The sequence below is a fragment of the Tetrao urogallus genome (assembly GCF_951394365.1).
Source record: "Tetrao urogallus genome assembly, chromosome: 1".
NCBI lineage: Eukaryota > Metazoa > Chordata > Aves > Galliformes > Phasianidae > Tetrao > Tetrao urogallus.
In genome coordinates this window covers 183,088,418-183,094,417 of record NC_136813.1, presented here as the reverse complement: position 1 = coordinate 183,094,417, position 6,000 = coordinate 183,088,418, and positions in this window count along the sequence as shown.

Sequence of the window (6,000 nt, the reverse complement as noted above, 5' to 3'; positions counted from 1 at the left end):
GGACTGAGTCACACAAGAGGTAAAAGTGGTGAGTGTCCAGTGCATGTTTATAGGTCTTTTTCCTTTTGCACTCCCTTTCATTTTGTTGAGTTGCAATGGAAACTTGATCGAGATTTGCTGTGCCAACTGCAGTGACACAGGATGTGTTGTTACTTCCTCCAGTGTATCCCCCTTTACATTACTACTAGTTATCCAACTTTAGTAGATAGATGGGGATTTCAGGTACAGTCATGTGCAGAGATAAAAAAGAGGCATTACCAATGCACTCAGTGATTATCAAGGTGAAAGAAATGGATGAGGAGGGTTTAAGGCAGTATACAATGTCATGAGTGTGTTTGCAGATGATTTAATTAAAAGCACCAGCTTTATCAAGTGGTGCAACTTTATTTTTTATTCATATTTATGTGTGTATATCATGCCATGTGTGCAGCAACAGTCTTCCTCACAAAACACTTTTTTACAGGTTTGTGTCCTGAGTGTTTTGTTTGCTTGCTGTCACTGTCTGGAGGAACTGTCAGCAGCCACTGCTGAGTACTGGAGGAAGCAGAGCAATAGGGACAGAATAGCAAAATATTATGTATCAGCAGCTGCATGTGCTCCCTGGTGAGTCAGCATCTGGACATTAATTCATGTGATGGCAGCTGCCTATGAAATCTACTTTGGCAAAGCCAGTAATGGAGGAAGTTTAATATATGTTGCATATCTGTCATTTTAACACGCCTCCACCACCTCCTCAGACAAACAAACACTCTCCCTGCCTTCAGGCACTCAGCAGGAAGGCTTGGTCTTCAGCACGAAAGCCAAGCTATTTGGTGCCAAGCTTCAGTGAGACAACACTTGCTGCAAAGCTTATTTGCAGAGCCAATTTGAATAATGGACACAAGTTTCTAAATCAGTATTTAAAACAAAAGCCTTCACTACCATATCTGCTCCCTGCATGATCTTCTCTGTGCCAAGTTTAGTTTGTGTGGGTAAAGCTTTTGTAAGCTCTCTGTTCTTCAGGAAGAGGCAGGTGTGCCAAAAATAATTTCAGCCAGTAGAGAAAGATAGAGATTTCTTATTTGAAACATGTGAAAAGACAAGTTTGATAATTATGCATATGAAAAGGTCGTAAGAATAGTTCTTTATAACAAAGAACTGTAAGATTTAGGATGAAATCCTAATCCTTAATATGCAGAGTCAATATCTTCTTCTTGACAACAAAACCCATATCTTTAGGACATCCATGCATAAAAGAAACAGAGAGGAAGACTTCAACAAGCTCTACGTTTGGCACCTTCTCCATTTTGCAAAACAGATAACTTCTGATGTAACATCTTAGTCCTTAATTTCTCTTATATTTAGTCTTGCAGGTTATGTTCAAATGTCCTCATGGGCACAGCAAGCAGAGAGAATCAAAGATACGTTTTCTGGATGGAGAATAAGAATATTAAAAATGTGAACTCTTGAAAAGTGGTGACTGCTTCTTCGATGGTAAGCTGTGGGAATACAAGAAAAACTGTTCAGAGCAGCAGCTGTGGAGCAAGATAAACAGCATGAGAACCAAGGACACCTCTAGAAGAAAGAACATCTCACGGCTCTGATTGGATAAGCGCCTGCACGAATGGTTGAAGAGTGTTTGTAGAATGCTCTGTGGACATGTAAAGGTGGATGGGAAAGTTGTAGGGGTGGATGGAAAAGCTAGAAATAGAAAACTTGTGAAGGTCTATAAGTGATGTGAGAACTTGTAATAAATTATTTGGGTCGTTCTGAGTCCATGCACCAGACACTGCAGTAAGCTAATGATGAATGGGGTTTCCCGAACACTGTGATGTTTTCACAGAATCACAGATTTGCAGATTTGCAGGGGTTGGAAGGGACCTCAAGAGATCATTACGTCCAACCCCCCTTCTAAAACAGGTGCCCTACAATAGGTTGCATAAGTAAGTGTCTAGATGGGTCTTGAATATCTCCATAGGAGACTCCACAACCTCTCTGGGCAACCTGTTCCAGTGCTCTGTCACCCAGCCAGTAATGACATCATAGAAGGCTACCAGATTGGTGAAGCATGATCTCCCTTTGGTGAACCCACACTGACCACTGACTACTCATGACAACCTTCTCTTCTAATTGCTTGGACAGGGTACCCAGAACGAGCTGTTCAATCACCTTTCTAGGGACAGAGGTGAGGCTGACTGACTTGTAGTTTCCTGGATCCTTCTTGCCGTTTTGAAGACCAGAGTGACACTGGTTATGCACCAGTCTTCAGACACATCTCTTGTTCACCAAGACCTTTCAGAGATGATAGAGAGTGGTTCAACAGTCACCTCTGCCAGTTCTCTCCATCCCACTGTGGCCTATGGATTTGTGTGCACTGATTTTGGCTAGATGATCAGAGATCAGATTCTCCTTGACCAACAGGAAGTCTTCATTTACCCAGACTCTTTCTCTCATCTCCAGGGTTTCATGCGTTCTGTGTTGTGTCGTTCCTCAGAAATGGCTGTTATGGCTTCATGAGCAGGCACAGGGCTATGTTCTGACTGCAGCATCTGGCAAGCACTTTGGATACAAGGAAAAAAAATATATATATATATCCATTTCTCCGAGAAGCCATATGCAAACATGTATGATCGAATTAGGTAATTCAGACCAGCCTAGATGTTGCACTGCCATCTAGCGGCCATTGCACGCACTGCATGTCGAGTCCTGGAACCTGAGATGCACAAACACACGAGAGTAAGGAGAGTATTCAGAAATACTAGTTTATGAGTTTACTTACGATATACTGTGGCGGTAGACCCGGAAGTCTGTCACTTTCAACTATTGTGTGATTCTGTGATTTTGTGCCTGTCACCCTCAAAATGTCAATAGCCAAACTGTGTAAAGTATGCCTTTTTTTCTATTGAAACATATTATTCAGTGTTTCAGACTGCAAGAGAATATTTCTTCTTAGATATATTCTGGATCATTCAAAAATTGGCTGTGGAAAAATTAAAATAAAATAAAATAAAATAAAATAAAATAAAATAAAATAAAATAAAATAAAAAATCAATAAAAAGCATTTCAGAGATTAGGAGTTAAATCTGCTCTTAAGCGGTTTAGCTTTGCAGTATTTTGTTCAGTTCCCTCTTCTGCCCACAAAGACTTCTGTTAAAGATTCCATATACGGGCTCAAGTGTTAAACAAAAACAGCCAAGAATTTAAGTATGTAGTCTCATATTTATGAATGAGGTAACTTGGCTGCTCAGACAGCAAGGTTGGATTGAGTACCTGAGACACGTATATGCAAAGGCCAGATTTCACAGGGGCTCTATCAAAATGGCCTGATGAGTAGATTTAAAATCCAGGACCTTTTTGTCCTCTGCACTTATTGTTTGCCCTCTGCACTTACTGCCTCTTTTTCTGTCTTGTTCTCATTCCAAAACCTCTTTTAAAGATCTCAGTCCTGGAAAACACTGCTGTAGAGATAGAGATTATAAAAAAAAGACCTCTCATGTGGCATGCTCTAGGATACTTAAAAGACCCACAAGTGACAAGCAGTATGATATGGACACCATGGGGGACGCAGACCTACCTAAACTAGCCACCAAATAGAAAATACTGGGTACTTTTAGGGATCTTGCGTTTACACAGGCAACTGAGACGGTTCACAACATTCCTGTTTTACATGGGCTGTTTGCATGTGCTGGCAGCACACACATTTGCTAGGGTATTACCACAGAATCACAGAATCACAGAATTGTAGGGGTTGGAAGGGACCTCCAGAGATCATCGAGTCCAACCCCCCTGCCAAAGCAGGTTCCCTACACCAGGTCGCACAGGTAGGCATCCAGGCAGGTCTTGAACATCTCCAGAGAAGGAGACTCCACCACCTCCCTGGGCAGCCTGTTCCATTGCTCCGTCACCCTCACCGTAAAGAAGTTCCTTCGCACATTTGTGCAGAACTTCCTATGCTGCAGTTTCCTGCCGTTTCCCCTTGTCCTGTCTCCACTCACCACTGAAAAGAGTCCGGCCTCGCCATTCTGCCCCCCACACCTCAGATATTTATAGACCTGGATCAGGTCCCCTCTCAGTCTTCTTTTCTCAAGGCTGAACAGACCCAGTTCACTCAGCCTTTCCTCATAGGAGAGATGCTCCAGGCCCTTCACCATCTTTGTGGCCCTCCACTGGACTCTTTCCAAGAGATCCCTGTCTTTTTTGTACTGGGGAGCCCAGAACTGGACGCAGTACTGCAGATGAGGCCTCACCAGGGCAGAGTAGAGGGGGAGGATCACCTCCCTCGACCTGCTGGACACGCTCTTTTTAATGCAACCCAGGATGCCATTGGCCCTCTTGTCCACAAGGGCACACTGCTGGCTCATGGCCAACCTGTCGTCCACCAGGACACCCAGGTCCCTCTCCACAGAGCTCCTCTCCAGCAGCTCATCCCCCAACCTGTACCAGTGCATGCAATTATTCCTCCCCAGATGCAAGACTCTACACTTGCTTCTGTTAAACCTCATCCAGTTTTTTTCTGCCCAGCTCTCCAGTTTTTTTCTGTCCAGGTCTTGCTGAATGGCAGCACGGCCTTCAGGCATGTCAGCCAATCCTCCCAACTTTGTATCATCAGCAAACTTGCTGAGGGTGGCTACTATCCCCTCATCAAGGTCATTGATGAAGATGTTGAACAAGACCGGACCCAGCACAGACCCCTGAGGAACACCGCTGGTTACAGGCCTCCAACCGGACTCTGCACCACCAACAACGACCCTCTGCACTCCGCCAGTCAGCCAGTTTTCAACCCACCTCACTGTCCACTCATCTATCCCACACTTCCTCAGCTTTGTTATAAGGATGTCGTGGGGAACAGTATCAAATGCCTTGCTGAAATCAAGGTAGACTACATCCACTGCTCTCCCCCCATCCACCCAGCCAGAGACATCATAGAAGGCTACCAGGTTGGTCAAGCACGACCTCCCCCTGGTGAACAGAAGGCTGATGGAAAGCAAACTCAGCAGTGTGGTGATGTTCCTGGAGCCCCAGCCTATGCAGTGCCTAGAGCCTGTGAGGGAAAGCCTTGAGTCCCACTTGTGGAACACCACACTTTCCCTTAATACAATCTACCTGCACACCCCTACTTTCAGCTGTGGCCTCTGGGAGAAATTCTCTGCCTGCCCATTCCTTTCCCTCCTCCTCCCCTTCACTTTTTCCCCTTCTTTCCCTGTACATTTGTTTGTTTTTTCATCTGCCCAAATGGAAGATCTTCTGGGACAAGATGCAGTACAACACACCTTATGGACCTTAGAAACAAATGCTTTTATCTGTAAACCTGTTTCATCATCCTTTGTGCAACAGTGAGAAGTTCTGGTTTCTTTCAGATGAAACCAAGTAGATTAATGACTTGTCAAAGGATAAAACAATCATAAAAATATTTAACAGGTCTCAGCTTGGAGCTGATTGATCAGAGATACTTGCTAAAACTGTCTCCTGTGCATGATGCATCACAGAGGTGGAAATGTATGTAATTCAAATGTATGAGTTTCAGGCAGTATAGCCACGACAGGTTTAAACTCATCTCTTGATTTGTTCTGAGTCCTAACTGAAACTGGACATTTTAAGATTTAGTCTTCAGCTTCTAGTAAATGAACAATAATCGGATATTACTGAATAGCCAGTATTACCTGGTTAAAACATTACAAGCTTTATCCAGGAATATATTTCTCTGGCTATACTGATGAGAATTTGTGGAAAAAAGGGAAAAAAAGAAAAAAGAAAAAAAAAAAAAAAAGTAAATACATGCCCTTTGGGTGGCGCCTGCTGCAAAGCATTTGGTTTCTTAGGCTGAGCAAGGACCCAGCCTAGCACGGACTGGGTGGGCTCCAGCTCATCGGCTGCTTTGGGTACAGCTCTGAGACGATGCAATAATGGAGAGTCAAAGGCATCTGGTATGCAAAGAGGGCACAGAAATTAGAAAATACAAGGCATCTATTTATAAATGCAGTTTGCATTTGGGAAAGGTGAGTAATTTGCATCATCTTCTT